The sequence below is a fragment of the Panthera onca genome, chromosome B2 (genome assembly GCF_046562875.1).
Source record: "Panthera onca isolate mPanOnc1 chromosome B2, mPanOnc1 haplotype 2, whole genome shotgun sequence".
Taxonomy (NCBI): domain Eukaryota; kingdom Metazoa; phylum Chordata; class Mammalia; order Carnivora; family Felidae; genus Panthera; species Panthera onca.
The window spans coordinates 12,437,223-12,453,614 of NC_138343.1; the positions used below are offsets into that span (position 1 = coordinate 12,437,223).

The window sequence follows — 16,392 nt, forward strand, 5'->3', positions numbered from 1 at the left end:
TTGGAAATTATAGAGCTTCTTGGGAGTGATGTACTTTTTTGTTTGAGTTAGTAATAAACAACAGACTCATGCCCCTATGTACCAAGCAGTATCTAGAAAGGTCATCTCTTTAGATTAAATGAGCAATATATCAATGACATTTATTTAGGTTTTCATAAATGTTTTAGTAAAATTTGGGAAGGTAGTTTTTATGACTTGGCAGCTATATGTGGTCCCTCCTGTTTTCTCTTCAAAAAGACTCTGTCTTCTCTCTCCCCCATTTTTCTTTTCTTTAAAGTGAGGACAGCACGTCCCTGTGAAGATTATATACATACAACCCTTTCCACATTTCCTGGCCCGGAACTATTTACTGCTACTATTTCTACTCTGTTTTTTCCTCTGTTTTACACTCTGGGTTCTTGCTGGTAGAGATCAACTTTGATCCTGAGTCTCTGAAACAAATAAATGTTAACTAAACAGAGTAAGAAATTTAGTGCTGATATCCCATGCTTTAGAAACCGGGGCTGTCTTTGGTCCCACGGGCAGAGATGTGATCCTCCCGAGTGTGTCTGTGGATGAACCTAAGTCCAGTTAGAACGTCCTTGGCCTTGGGACCGGGAAGACTTTGAACAAAGTACCCACTTACTCTGTGCCTCCCAGTTTTATATCTGTAACGTGAATGGGTTGCTCTCTGAGGCTTCTTCCTCCCTTCTAAAAATGATCATCTTACATTCCAGATGTTTTAAGGCTTTGAAGACCCTGTAGAAAAGAACCTGTAAGTCATTGTCTATAGCTTTTATGTCTTAGTCCACTTGAATATGTGCCTCAACTGTTTTCTGGTGTGTTCCCCCCTCCTTGCTCAGGGAGAGCTGATAACCTGCTCCTCCACTGATGACGGCAAGACAGAATAAAACCAAGCACCCCCTTTCCTACACAAAGGCACCCCCCCCAGATGCTTAACCCCTTAAGCTAGTGTTCAGACGGCACAGCGGGACATCACTTACCGCTGAAATACAGCCATCTCTGGAATGAATTTTGGCAGCTGAGTAATAGTCAGGCTGCGGCACTTATATGACAGTTTGGGGAAGGGAGTGAGACAGAAATAGCAGATTCCAAAATAATCCAATTAAAACAGCAGGAAAGTGGAGTTGGGTGGCAAGAAGGGAGGGGTGGTACGCCCGGAATCTGATCATCTCTGCGGTTGGGACAGCGCGGACCTTAGCACCGGAAGCGCTGTGCTGACCTCAGTGAAGAATTTCCTACACGCACACCGAAAAGGGGTCTTGTCCGATGTCCCATTAAGCTGTCGTGTCGGGATTTTCTGGCTCTCTTTTCCTAGTGGTCTAGTTATCAGGCTGTGTTGGCACGTAAATAGATCTGTCTGCTTAGAACTACTTTTGCCTCCCGTGTAGGATTGTATCATGTTCAGTATCTATGACATCAGAATGAACTATGCTGAGAAGCCCTCCCGTTAAGGCACCTTTTGAATGGCTCAGAAAGGGTCAACTGGCAGGACCGGACAACCCTTCCGTTTAGTTCAAGGGTCTTTATAACAACAGTGGCCCGGGAAGGAAAATTCAAGAAATGTGCATGATACACAAAGGCAGGTGAATAAAAATGTAGAGCTCTTTAGATTTTCTGGGGTGGAAGTAACCTTTCTGATAACTATTAGAGTAAGAACATGGGAGTAGCAGTGGTCAAATTGAAAAATACTGGGCAGTGTGTGCAATAATAATAATTTAAAAAGCAAAGGTTTGTCAACCCAGAAATAATCAGATCATTAGATAATAGGACCTCGGGTCTCTCAAAAGGATAATAATAATATAAAAAGCAAAGGTTTGTCAACCCAGAAATAATCAGATCATTAGATAATAGGACCTCAGATCTCTCAAAAGGGAGGTTGCGGGGGATAAAGGAAGCAGGTGCTAAAGGAACGTGGGCATTTTAATTTAACCAGAAAAGAGAGACCTTTAAAAAGAAATACAGGGGCTACGTGATGATGCTTCGTGGGTTCAAGGCCCGTATCGGGCTCCATGCTGCTGGTGCGGAGCCTGCTTGGGATTCAATTGTATCTAACGGGGTATGGTCAAGATCAAGTGAGGTGGTGCATACAAAATGTTTTGTGAAAAAAAAAAAAAAAAAAAGAAAATATTTTGTGAACTCTGAAGCCTTCCCCGTGCTATGACAGTAAATGTGCTCTGTGCTGACAGTGTGGAGAAGGCTCCGGGGGCCTGATCCCCTGGGAGAATAACCCTCGAGAGCCAGTCACGGACAGGCAGATTTTACTGTGTAAAAATTTAAATATATTCATGAATTATATTTTCTGCTCCTCATTTTTCTGGCCCAGAAATTCTTCTGTGTCTATGGGATTTTTCCAAGAATTTTCCAGTGAGTTCCGTAAGAGAGCCATCCACTCTCCAATGAGCTTTTCCACCGCGTGATTGTACAGTAAATGTTTTCTCTGAGGAAACCTCGAATGACAGAGTAAAGAGAAAGAATTCTGGGCACCTGGGTGGCTCAGTCAGTTGAGCGTCCGACTTCGGCTCAGGTCGTGATCTCACCGTTCGTGAGTTCGAGCCCCGCGTCGGGCTCTGTGCTGACAGCTCGGAGCCTGGAGCCTGCTGCGGATTCCGTGTCTCCCTTTCTCTCTGTCCTCCCCCACTCATACTCTGTCTCTCTCTCAAAAATAAATGAAGGTTACCAAAAAAAAAAAAAAAAAAAACAAAATAAAAAAGAAAATAGTCCCCGTTGCGGGAGGTCCAGGTAGAGACGGGAATGGGGTCTGTGGGCTAGCTACAAGAAGAAGATAAGTAGGACGCTGAAGGATGAAGGCTCGAAACGGAGAAGGTTAGGCTGGGTAAATCCCTGCAGAGTGTGGGCTGACGTGCCGAACTTGCCTTTATGCCGCCAGCAGCCCATCTGTCTTCATTGGTTTCTGTGTCTTCATCACAGACTCCATGAAGTGTCTACTTGGCTTTCCTTTTCTCTTTCTTTTTTCTTTTTTTTTTAGCTTTTTATCTTAATCCCCTCCCAAAGGTAACAAAAGGAAGACCACTGGACCTGGATGCTGTTTGTGTGTGACACGCGTGGCAGGCAGGGGAGCAAGCTCGATTTCTGAGTGGATGTGAGCGCGGGGGTCCGTCTGTATGCATCCGAGCATATTCGTGTGTGCATCCGTGAATATGCGTGCATTTGTGGGGATAGCCACAGACACAACACACGTGCGCCTCTGTTCTGTACATCCTAACATGGAGAGGACACGTTGACGATAATGAGAAAGGGTGACAGGAAACCGTGAAAGTAACATGCCTTCCAGCAGCCTTTACTGTTGCAACCCAAGTGCACGATGCAACTAACATTGGGTGTGCGGGGAGAGTCTTTGCCTGCTCATCATTTAGAACAATAGTAGGAGTCACATATTAACAGGTTTAAGTGTCAGTTAAGTGTCGAAAGATACAAATTCTCTATTGTTGGCAGCTCTTGGAATACCGGCCGGGTATTTTCGTATTGTAGCCCTGGTGGCTTGGAGTTCAAAATGCTTTGGATGAAGAATGTTACAGTGTGTGCTCTCTGCGGCAGAAAACGTGCCCTGGTTGTTTGTTTATTATTCCCGAGGACATTTGCAGGTCTGAACTATCACACGCAGAAAAGAAGCGCTTTGTTCGGGAAATACAGGAGGAGCGGCACGAGAAAATCGAATTAAGTGAAGAAACTTCGGGAGCCCATCTTTGATTGATGGTGCTTCTTACGTATTCTTCATGATTCCCTGTGAAGGCATAAAAACTATGAAATTGGATTTGGAAACTGGATTAAGACAAATGGCTCCTCAGACTTTTTTACTTTAGCTCTTTCCAATTTTCCTAGGAAAGCACATAGTCGCTATATAAAGAGTCTGTGTTTACTACATTAAATCTTCCTAAAAAGCGTGCCCTTGAGGCTTGATTTTAAGAATTAGTCTAGAAGATGCAGGGGCAGGCTACACCTGCTAACTGTGTTACAGTGTTTGTCTTTAGGTATTTTATGTGCACACTTGCTTTTATAGAGTGAGCAGAATACTGCTTTTCTTTTTCTTTTTTTCTTTTTTTTAATGCTTATTTTTGAGAGAGAGCGAGCATGCGAGCGAGTGAGCCAGGGGGCGGGGGGAGAGAGAGGGAGACACAGAAGCAGAAGCTGGCTCCAGGCTCCGAGCTGTCGCCACAGAGCCCGACGCGGGGCTCGAACTCACGAACCGTGAGATCGTGACCCGAGCTGAGGTCGGATGTTTAACTGACTGAGCCACCCAGGCACGCCCCTTGAATGCTGTTTTTCTTAAAAGTTTTTTCTGCCTGTCTCTCACCATAGACTTCTTTCTCCAGGAAGAGTTTACCATATTCCCATTTGAGCTATTGCTTTACTCCTCCAAATACTTTTTATCAGGGACTCGTAGGTGTTCACACGAGTCTCTGTTCACTAGATTGTAAACCGCTTGAGAGAAGAAATTGTTTTATTTGTTGTAGCACAGAAGGCAAGGCCCTGAACATTACTTGTCGAATGAATGAATGAATCAGCCACTCGATCAGTCAGTCACTGAATCTGACACCTACCGTGTACCTAGCATTGTCTTAGACCCGAGGGAATGTGAAAAAAGTGTAAGACATGGCCAAATCTGCTCTGATGTCGTAGAAAAATCTGGCTGAGGGTTAGGACAGCCTGAGTGAGGAAATCATATTGGATTACAACCCCAAAGAAGAACCCATGAGTCCATAGTGATGTCAATAAATAATTGAATGAATAAATGAATGAGGCAAAAGAATTCTCCTTACAGAAGAATTCAAGTTAATAAATAAATACATGAGAGGCATCATTAGAACTCCTCGCAGTAAATGCCACAGGAAAGTTCCACGGATGGATGCTAGGATTGGTGGGCAAAAGATTAAGCAGAAACGGGATACTTGTAGCATTTTAAAGTATCTCCCTCCAAAACATTTAGTAATTACAAAAAGGAATAGGTCTCTCTACCTGGAGAATCCTCACAGACATGCCTCCACTGAGCGATCAGGGTTAGCATTACCAGGAAACCATATTTGACATTGTATGCCCCTTCACAGGAAATGCTGAGAAGGCCCCCCCCGCCTCAGGCGACTGCCGTGGTGTTCTTCCCAGTCATGTGTAATCCCACTCTCCTCAAGAGAAAATATCCAACCCAGTCGAAGGACATTCTAGAAACCAGCTGACGAGTACTCTCCGGAAGTGTCATGGTCTTAACGCTAAGGAAGGGTTGAGGAGCTGTACAGGTGAAAGGAGACCCAAGAGACAGGATGTGTCCATGTCGTGTGAAAGCCTAGATTGGTTCCTGAGACACAAAAAGGACATGAGTGGAAAACTGGTGACATCGTCATAAATTCTGTGATTTGGTTGGTAGTGTTGACCACGTTTAATATCCTATGATTATGTAAGACTTGAACATAAAGGAACGCCTAGTGTTAGGGACAAGGCAAGTGTGTACTATTTTTGCAACTGTCTATAAATCTAAATTTATCTTTGTGAAAATCTAGCTGAGGACACAACACCAACCCGCAAGAAGCAATTGCGGAACAATAGGTGACAGCGTGCAACCGAGAATCCGTGGTGGGGGGGGCATGTGAGGGTCATTGAGCGCTGAGAAGAAGGGGGCATGGCTGGGGGCACAGGGGTCAGGACAGGTTTCATAGGAGAAACGCCTTGAGAGGAGGTGTAGAGATGACGGGGGGAGGGGGGACACACAGGGATGGGTCCAGGAGCAGGGAGAGCAGGGACACAGGCTGGAGGGAGGGACGCAGGCGACCCGGGTGGGGTAGGTGGAGAGGCTGGCCGAGGGATGTGGGTGTCATTGCTGGAGAGCAGCAGGAAAGAAAGCTGGGCCCCTGTGGGGAAGACAGAGCAGAGGGTCATGAAGATGTGGCAGACGGGGAGGTGACACAGAGTTCAAGTTCTTGCCCCAGAAAGTGCCGCCATGAGACAGTACACATGGGAAATCGGTGACAGGCTATCCAGGTGGCTGGGATTTGGGAAAGAGGAGGCCAGGTGAGTTAGGAGTTAGAAATAGGTAATGAGACCTTGCAGATGACGATGCCCTGGAGCTGCCACCCAGAGATGGTCAACTCCACTGTAGTTTCCACCATCGCCATGGCTGGGGAGCCTATGGGCGGCGTCTCCTTCGAGCTGTTTGTAGACAAAGCAAGGGGAGAAAGGATTTGGGTATAAAGGTTCCTGCGTTCACAGGATTATTCTGGGATTTACGTGCCGGGGAGGTGACGTCACACGCCATAATGGCACTGGCAGCAAATCCACCTCTGGGGAGAAACTTGATGATGAGAATCTCATGCCGAAGCACACGGGTCCTGGCATCTCGTCCGCGGCAAATGCTGGACCCAACACAAACGGTTCCCAGTTTTTCATGTGCGCTGCCAAGACTGAGTGGTTGGATGGTAAGCGTGTGGTCTTTGGCAAGGTGAGGGAGGGCAGGAATCTTGTGGAAGGCTGTGGAAGGCTTTGGGTCCAGGGACGGCAAGACCAGCAAGAAGGTCACCATTGCTGACTGAACAGATCTAAAAAGTCTAACTTGTGTTTTATCTTAACCACCCGACCGTTTCTTCTGCGGCTCAGGAGAGCACCCCCTCACCCCCACCTGCTCGAAATATCCTGTAATCTTTGTGCTCTCGTGCATATAGTTCAGCAGGTTTCGTGTTTTTTCCTTACTCCCCTCCACATCTAGCTGGATTGCAGAGCTAAGCGTATGACAATGAAGTGAAAAAATAGCACCAACAAAGAAATACGTCGTGAGAAGCAATTCGTCCGAGGCCTGGAGTGGGAGGGGTGGGGAATCAGAAGAGGAGCAGGCATCGTATCTAAAAGCATGTCAAGAGGTAGACTCATAGAACGTAGTGATGGGTGGATGTGGGGCCCGAAGAGGGAGAAGTCACAAAGATGATTCCCGGGTCAAGCTCACAGGACAGGTGCCGCTGGTGTCCGTAATTGAAATAATTCATTCAGCAGATATTTCAGTGCCTACGTTGAGGCATTCTGTATTCTAGGTAAAGGAGGATGAAAAAGAGTGTAAATGCGATGTTTCCCTATGAAACACAAGCAGGAAAGCCCATGGCTTGAGCTGGACTGAATGACTTCACAGATGACCGGCTCAGACCCACATACGGTGGCGGGGGGGGGGGGGGGGTGGCGGGGGGCGGGGGGTCCCTGTCCTCCAGTTAAAAAGAAGGGAGGGGATTGCTGTCTTCCTAGCAGCAGCCGTGAACGGCGTTAGGATATTTTTCAAGTTGACGCTTTTCTGTGCTTAATAAAGACGTCAAGCCTACTGTTCAGACTCTACTCACCAGAAAACTCTCTCTAGTAAATCACCATTCTACTTAGGAAAAGCTCACACGTACTCTTTTAACTCTGCCAAGATAGAGATCCCTGGGTCCCAGCGGTCCCAAATACGAAAGCTAAAATACCGTAAAAGCACAATGAACTTGACGGAAGAAAAAATGGAAAGTTAAGTTTGTGTGCTGAAGTTTCGAGCTCCTGCTCTTCAGCCACTATGTCTTGGGGACTTGTTTTATATACTGGTGCCCATTGAGCAGACCCTTAATTAATGTTCTCCTGGACGGGTTTGGCTGTGTCATTCTTCTCTTGGGCTTGTCCCTTCTCCGTGTTACTTAGGACGGGGTTTCTGTATCCTTTATTCCTTTGTGTTCATCAGAGACTTCACAAATTTCCACCCATACCTCAAAAATGACTATACAAAAATGTCCATTGCTCTCACAGTTGACATTTCAGTTATGTTTCTTAAAAACTGAGCACTGACCCCCCTTTTTGGTATCTATCAGTGATTAGGCTAAATAGACATTTTACTGAGAATAGGAAACTAAAGAGAAAGTTCACCCCTTTTACGGTTAACTGTAAATGGAGGTCACTTGTATCCTGGCAAGCGTGGAATTGAGGTGGTTCTGATTCGGGTCCAGAACGAAGCATCCCGTGTCACCTTTGCAGCACGTTAACTTAAGCTCCAGGTATCTTCTGAATGGCGAGAACACTCCGTGAAATGTGAATGGCCTACGCTGTATTTAAGACATGGTTTAAATGGCAATGGGTCTCCTCATACGAATAGACATCTTGTGTGTAATGTAAGAAGGAGTTCGTCTTTTGTAGAGTGTCGACCCTGGTAGTGGCAGAGCACTCTGCGAGGTGACCACGAGGTCCCCTCTGTGGGCCCGTTGTGGAAGCCTATACGTGCAAACTAGGAGGGTAAAGGGCCTTTTTATGTTCTTTGTGTCGACTTCAGTATTGTTTTCATCGGGAACATAGTTCTAAATTGTAATTGCAGTTCTAAATTGAATTGCGTTAAATTGTAATGGTTCTATAGAAAGGTTCCATGTACAGGTGCTTACCCTGTCCCGTGAGTCTCTCCACAGCGCCATATAATACAGGCCAGTCTGCACCACCCCCTTCTCAGAGCGCCTGGTGCAATTGAGTAGAGTGCATTTCCTACGGTGGGGGTCCAGTTGTCCTTTGGTGGCAGAAGTGGGAGTCGTATGCTGAGCTCAGGGAACCATTCCGGACTTATTCTCGAAAGTTGTGAGGCCAAGGCAGACAGAACCTCAGCCCGGTGACCCCGCAGCAGAGCCCCTTAGGCATTGAGAAACTTACCGGGCTATCCTTTGTCACAGAGTTCTTAGGCGCGTGTTATGCAGATTAGTTCTTTTATTTTTCAGGAGGCCCCACAGGAAGCACGGGAAGCACGTGGTCATGTAATCTAGTGGACCTTTTACAAATGCAACAGAGAGACGAGGGTGGAAAGTGCCAGATAATTGCTGTGGAAGAAACAAGCATAGAAAGCCAAGTTTTAGGAATGAACATAATCTGTTTAAGGTTAGATCTGAATTTAGAGTTTGTGCCCTCCCCTGTGGCATTGAGTAATGAAATAAGGGGGAGACCTAACAGAGCAAGAGGTGGGTGTGGTTACACATTCCTTCCTTTCTTCACTGTCTCCACTATTATCTCCCCTTTCGCATTAAAAGTAAGTTAAATGAATGAGGATGAAGCGAGCAAGCTGTTTTAACAACTTTCAAGTGCTGTCACTTGTGTGAATTTTGTCATGACAACAACATGATCCTGGTTTTCTTGCCCAGTACACATGCTTTGGCGACCCTAACCTACTCATGAAATCTGCAAATAACGGGAAAAAGACTTCCTAGGAAAGAGAAAAATGGCTGATAAAAAAAAAATCCTGCTCTTGGCTCTGTGGGTGAGGCCCTGAGATGCCCAGAGTCTGGTTGGCTGAGCAGGGCACTTAAAGTAGGGTTAATGATGTAACTAGTTTACTTACCCAGTTCCCCAAGTAGATTCAATGGAAGGAGAGGGGTTTCTCATGTTTTAAATATATCAACCACAGTGAAGGAAGTAGAAAACTGGAAGCATTAAAACAGCTCAGCAGTGTGGGGCCATTCATTTTAGAGAGACAATATCTGCGTAGATTTTTCAGGGTAGGTCAACATAAAGGACCTTTTCCTGAGATGCAGCAAAGCAGAGAGGACACGGAGAGCAAGAATGTGGCATTCCAACACCCCAGCTTGTCAGAGTTCACTTCCGGTGTTCACAGGTGGGGGTGGAGACATCCACCTGGCCGTGATCCCCAGACCCAGGGTCTTTCCATCTTATGGCTCAGCCGTTCCCTAAGGTCAGTGGGAGACCAGAAGGTTCCTCTGCAGCCAGTTTGACCAGCAGTGGTGGGGGAAGTGAGGCACTGAAAGATCTCGCTGGAGGCTTGTTACGCTCTCGTTCATGTTCCCTTGGCCAGATTTAGTCAGGTGGGCACACCTAACCGCGGGGAATGCCGGGAAATGCCAACCTTAACGCTTGGGAGGTCAGGGAAGTGTGTGGAACACTAACCAGCCTCTGCCACAGCTGGGTACCTTCTCGAGCCTGATGTCAGCCTTTACATCCGGTCCAGCCGTGCCCTGGGGGCATACCTGCATTGAGTACCGGGTATTTCCAGGCACCCCACCCCTGTCCTGGGAAAATCGGGGGCCTGCTGAGTCAGTGTGTCAGGACCCTTTTTTTTTACATATTTTTTTAATGTTTACTTATTTTTGAGGAAGAGAGAGAGACAGAGTGCGAGGGGGGAGGGACAGAGAGAGAGGGAGACACAGAATCGGAAGCAGGCTCCAGGCAATGAGCTGTCAGCACAGAGCCCGATGCAGGGCTCGAACTCGTGAACGATGTGTGAGATCATGACCTGAGCCCAAGTAGGATGGACGCTTAACCAACTGAGCCACCCAGGTGCCCCAGGACCCTTTATCCTTCACACCATCTTCCTCTGAACACACATTCCCTGATGTCATCTTCAGCGTGGAGGGAGGGGGGGCGGAAAGAGCAAGTAATCCTGAGTGGCCCCACATGGAAAGACGAGGAAGCTTCTAAACACGGCCACTAGAGGATGGCATCCTCACCACCATCCTGGGCTTTATCTGTGCCGATTGGTGAGGAAACCGCTTCTACCGAAGTTCTTCGAACTGCACCATCTGGGAGCCGAGTCCTATTAACATAACTAAATTCCAAAGGAATTCCTGAAATCATCTCAGTCCTTCCAAATGTCCCAGTGTCTGTGTTCTGTCCTCAGGGCTGCGTTGTAGCCCCATTCTGCTCTCCGGAGCTTGTATCTCCCACCAAACTCTGAAACAGGTGTTTACTGAACTGAACTATTGGTAAGCTTTTGATGTCACATGACAAAAAACAAGAAGGGGAGTTTCGGGAAGGGGGGCTGGGGGTTAACTATATAAAATTATTTCGGTGCTCTATTACATAGGTTGGGATGAAGTATTTAGATGGGGGGTTGGGGCAAAGTTAGGGGGTGGGAGGAAGTCTATACAGAGAGGAAGGCAGGGGCACCTGGGTCGCTCAGTCAGTTAAGCGTCCGACTTCGGCTCAGGTCATGATCTCACGGTTCATGGGTTCGAGCCCCACATCGGGCTCTGTGCTGACAGCTCGGAGCCTGGATCCTGCTTCAGATTCTGTGTCTCCCTCTCTCTCTGCCCCTCCCCAGCTCACACTCTGTGTGTGTGTGTGTCTCTCTCTCTCTCAAAAATAAACATTAAAAGCATGCATAAATAAATAAATAAATAAATAAATAAATAAATGAGAGAGGCAGGCAGATGCCAGAAAAACTTAGGAACTTCCAGGTCAAGAAGAAGAAATGTCCTTCTTCTCCCCGACCTGCTCTTGATTCCTGTACCTCCTGTTCCCTGCCTGCCACAGGAACAGCTTGCTTGAGAGCTGTCAGTACCGAAATTTGTCTGCATCACGGGCTTAATAGCTCTTGTTTGCCTTCCTACAAAACTGAGCGCTATTTATAAACTTTGCTTCTCTGAGAAAACGAGTTTGGGGTTCCAACCAACTGACTTACAAATGAACTTTCTGTACAGAGCTCATTCATAAATTGAGGACTGCTTGTACAGGGCTGGTAACCCAGAGATAACATTTATCTGTGCTTTATCAGTACGGGCTTGTCAAGCCTAACTTATGTTTACTCTTCTCTGCATTTGTTTTCATGATAGTCTTGCTCTTAAAATTTAATACTGTATGTTTGGAGAAACATTTCCTTTGGAGGTGCCTCAACTATTCTTGTGAATTGGAATGGTGATTTCATTTTATCTACCAATTTATCTTTAGTAGGATTCATGGCTATGAAAATCTTTTGTGCAGGGAGTCTGTAAATTGTAGAAAAATTGAGAACGATTTAAAGGAAGTAGGGGAAAGAAAGAATTCTTTTCTTGTATTACCCCGGGTTGTCAGATATCTTGCAATGTAATTACTGTGTTGGTTTGTAAAGGTTAAAGAACGCTGAAGTTTATAATTCCCTTTTGCGTATGTGTTCCACGCATACAGGGGAAAAATCTGACGCATCAAAACAACATGCCTTAACGTAAAAGTAAAAGTTCTGAGCATTTTATGGTTTGTCGACACATAAACATATATAATTCGTGGGTTTTTATATTTGCTTTTACAAATACCCGATGAGTCAGTTATTTGTTCATGGAGCCGATTTGCAGATTACAAACTTTGTTTATTGCAAATCTGTTTGTAGGTGTAATGCATGCACAGAGCTGTTGTTGGTAGCATCATATTGTAATGCAAAAAGGTAAAAACCCTGGTCTTAGAGATGCTCCTTCTTAGGAAGCATACAACCCGTATCCAAGTAAAAAAATTCTGCTCTTAGCAGAGCAGCTGACAGAATATGATCACAGACGTTACTGATGCTGTTCTGTTAGAAAGCAGAAATAGAATGCCTAGGACAGGGCAAGATTGTCATAGATTGTCAAGGTGATGTGCTGCTGTATTAAAAAGAATACTTTGTTTCCCCCCTCACAATGCACCCCTGCAATGGTAGGAATCTGTTTCGGCTCTTATTCTGCCTTGCAGTTGAGGCTCGGATTCCGATACTGGTGTAGTTGAAATTTAGTGACTAGCAGTCATGTTTAATGGTCTTCCCCTTCTGTTTAAAACCGTACTGTGGCCCTGGCTAGAAACATTTCCTTTTAGTTTCAAGTTTATGTATTCTGTTGTATCTTTGGCTGATTTTTCTTTCCTGTCAAAACTATGAGAATAATTTTCATGTCATGATCTTTCTGCCCTCTCCAGCCTGCAATCACTTTCCCCCAAATTGTCCTTGTAGATTTCAGGACACCTTTATATTAAATGATCAGTCATTGACTAATACCTTTGAAAGGATTTTACAGAAGCTGAACTGCCAAGCTGTAGTTTAACACAAAGAAGCCCCCGTGAGCGTGAAAGAAAGCCCTTTATGAACTGTAGAGTAGTGCGGAAAAGTCAGGCATTATAATTAAATACTGTCAGGTTATTACTGAGCATTGACTGTCAAAACATGTAAAAGACAACGTATATTTTCCCATAGGTACACTGCTTATAATGTTTTGAGAGTAGCTAGAAGTTACTCCAATACTATAAGGGAGTATCTGGCAGGGAAAGAAGGGTGAGGAATCCAGAGTTTTAAAAGGCCAACAAAAATCATTAATTAAGGGAGAACTCTTGAAGCTACCTCTTTAAGACCCCACCGGATGCAAAAACATGAAATGCTGAATGTTAGAAGAGAAATAATTAAGTTTAATGGATTTCTGTTTTATGACCAGCTCAAGTTTACAGCTTTCTAGATATCTGGAGAGACGCGAAAGCTTTATTGTTGTTATTCACCTTAAATCTTATATAATCTGCTCTTAATTTCCAATGTCCTGAAAAATACTTTTTCTCTCTTTCTGGACACTTCGCCCCCACCCTCCTACCCCCCCCCCCCCCCGCCAGCGCCCTGCCAGAGAAAAAAGAGCCTGTAGTTTTCAGCACTGATACTGCTTGGATGCATTTGTAGGTGAAACATACCAAGTGGGGTGGGAACTTCTTCATGAAAATTGGGCCCAATGGGCTACGTGACAGTCACTGAACATGCTTGTCTTAGTAGAAATTTATCTTTTACAGTTGACACGCCATTGAGCAGAGTAACCTGTTATAAAACGTGGCACTTAATCATTTGTGTTGTGTCTTCAGCCCTGAACATCGAAGCTGAAACATATGAAGCGACGTTCTTGACCTTTAAAGAGACTTCATTAACCCTGTGTATTAAAATGGTTTTCGATGAAAGTCTTGGAGAAATGCTTTCGTAGTTGATTTCTGGAATGCTCGGAGAGTAAAGGCAGTTTGTGTGTGTGTGGGGGGGGGGGGAGGAGTTGGGGGGGCTCAAAAGCCAACATTACCCAGAGACCTTACAGAATCATGCCGAAATAATAATAATTGTTGTTGTTTGTTACTGTGATGATGATTATTATTGCAAATGAGTAAATTGGCATTCTGATTTCTTAGTTTGAGTATTCCCTGAAAATCACTGTTGCCTCGTGTGGAAAAGGTGGGCTTCCTGGAACCAATAATATTATGGAGGTCGCGGTGCAGGCAGTTGTTGGCGTGTTTATCAGATAAATCAGACATCAGATGGGCCATAGGCTGTGGTTCTTCAGTACATTATCCTGGCAATTTTTATTCCCTGAAGAAAATCATGGTGCCTGTTAACCAGAGTAGTTTGGAGAAGGCATGGCTTTTAGGTACCCCGTTCCCGTGATTTGGAGAAGCCAGAAGGCAAGGCTCCAGAGCACCCCCTCGGTATTTTTTCATAAGCTTTAAACTGGGTATGAAAAGGCCTGTCCACTTCAAAGCTTCTGCCTGGGAAGATCAAGCAGAGATTGATTTTTAGCCACCGTGCTCATGGGGGAACAGAATGCAGTAGCCAGGATTGAAAGAAACACATAGAAAGAAAAAGCGAAGTAAGCTCTCTGGCACCCACCTGACAGTGTCTCCAGAGGAAGAGGATCGATATCTTCTGATATTCATAGTTAAAGAAAGGGCTGGAATTCTACCTTGCGTATGGTCTACCCATCAGGACCTCTCCCCCAGGGAAGACAAATATTCTTTATTCAGGAAATGGGAAGCCGGAAACGTTAAGGGCTGTCTGGCAGGTCGTTTTGCTACATTCACAGAGTTGTGCCTTTGTCACCTGCCCCCGAAGGAAACCTTCTAGACGTTAGCAGTCACTTCCCATTTTCCCCCAAGCCTTCACCCCCAGCTCCTGACAACCATCCGTTTTCTCTCTTTGTAGCTTGGACTCTCCTAGACATTTCGTATAAATAGAATCACACGGGATGTGGGCTTTTGTGCCCAGCTTCTTTCACTTAGATAATGTTTCCAAGCTCCATCCTTACGGTGGCAGGTAGCAGGTCGGTGGCTGGTTTCTGCAGCCCTTCCTTGCTCCGACTGAATAATATTCCACGGTATGCATGTACCGCATTTTGCTTGTGCACTCGTGAGTTGATAACCATTGGAAGTGCTACTTTTCGCGTTATACGAATGATGCTGCTGTGAACATTCCCAAACTAGCTTCTGTGTGGGCATGTTTTCATTTCTCTGTGCAGCTTACTTTTTTTCCAAGTTTATTTACGAAAGAAAGAGAGAGCGTGTGCACGGTGCGGGGGGAGAAGGGGACAGAGAGAGAGGGAGAGAGAGAATCCCAAGCAGGCTTCCGACACGGGACTCGATCCCATGAACCGTGAGATCATGACCTGAGCCAAAATCAAGAGTCGAACACTCAACTGACTGAGCCACCCAGGCGCCCCATCTGTGTTGCTTAGAAGACATTAAATGACTTTTTTTTCCTTTTCATACATCGGTTTGCTTCACTACAGTCCCTTCTTCTCTATCTCACTCTCCTCAAAATAATTTTCCTGAAGAAGGTGGTTGTAGAACAGCAAGAACCTCAATTAATTTGTTTACTAATCACCAACCACCAGACTCTCTCCTAAGCACCCCACATGTGTTCCGGCATTTATCAGATGGCCTTACTTTCCAGATACCATGGAGGGGTTTCGACGGGCTCCGGGCTCCCCTAAAGCCTGAAGCTATGCAGCCGGGATGTGGGAGGAGCTGGGAGTTGGACCCATTGCTCTCTTAATCCAATCTCTGTATCCATTGCTCTCTTAATCACAGAACTCTCTGCTGCCTTCCTCATCATAAGATTAACCCACCTGTTCAGGCACCTGTTCACCTCTCAGAGCGTTCTTCTTTTCATGAGCCTCCCTCTGACTTGGCCGTGGAAAGTAAGAAATGTGGTTCAAGACTCTTTATCGGGTGCCCCCCGTCTTCCTTGACAGAATGACCATTTCCCTCTCTGTTTGAGTGAGGTGCTCAGTTCCAGCCTGGCTCTTTTTTTTTATTATTACATTTTTTAATGTTTATTTATTTTTGAGAGAGAGAGAGAGAGAGAGAGAGAGAGAGAGAGGATCCAAACTGGGTTCTGGTGATAACAGCACAGAGTGGACTCGAACTCACAAACCATGATGAGATCATGGCCTGAGCCGAAGTCGGACGCTCAACCGACTGAGCCACCCAGGGGCCCCCACTCTCTGTCTCCTCACCTTAACCTCACCTCCTTCATGCCAGCCCCGCACATACTGCCACACCCATGCCCTGTTTATCAATTCGATCCAACCTGCTATGCACCTGTCGAAATCTCAGAATCTCAAACAAGGCCACTCCCTTCTCTGGGCACAGCCTGGGGCCGCCTGCTTTTTCTCCCCTCCCCCGTCCTCCCCTTCCCAGTCTCTTCAAAACCTATCATCGCTCCAGCCTTCTGCACAAGGGTCTTTATTCCTCTTGTTTTTTGGAAATCTCGAGACACAAATCCTTCACCTGTCTCTTCTCTTCAGTTCTGTGCCAGTCCCACGGCTCGAGCGTTCCAGTGGCTCTGACCTCCAGTATCAGATACGCCACACCAGATACCCAAGGCATCAGGAACTCAGAGGAGTCTCTTTGGAGGCTACCCAAGAGTTTATGGAACTCTTCCGA

The 16,392-nt window shown here is 45.8% G+C and overlaps 1 protein-coding gene and 1 pseudogene across 11 annotated transcripts in view; both read left to right on the forward strand.

Annotated features, from left to right (window-relative positions):
* The window catches only part of ATXN1 (ataxin 1), a 413,533-nt gene that overhangs the window by 166,996 nt on the left and 230,145 nt on the right, over window positions 1-16,392 (forward strand). The gene's annotated exons all lie outside the window — the stretch shown is intronic.
* LOC132666270 (peptidyl-prolyl cis-trans isomerase A pseudogene) lies at window positions 5,657-7,151 on the forward strand (annotated as a pseudogene).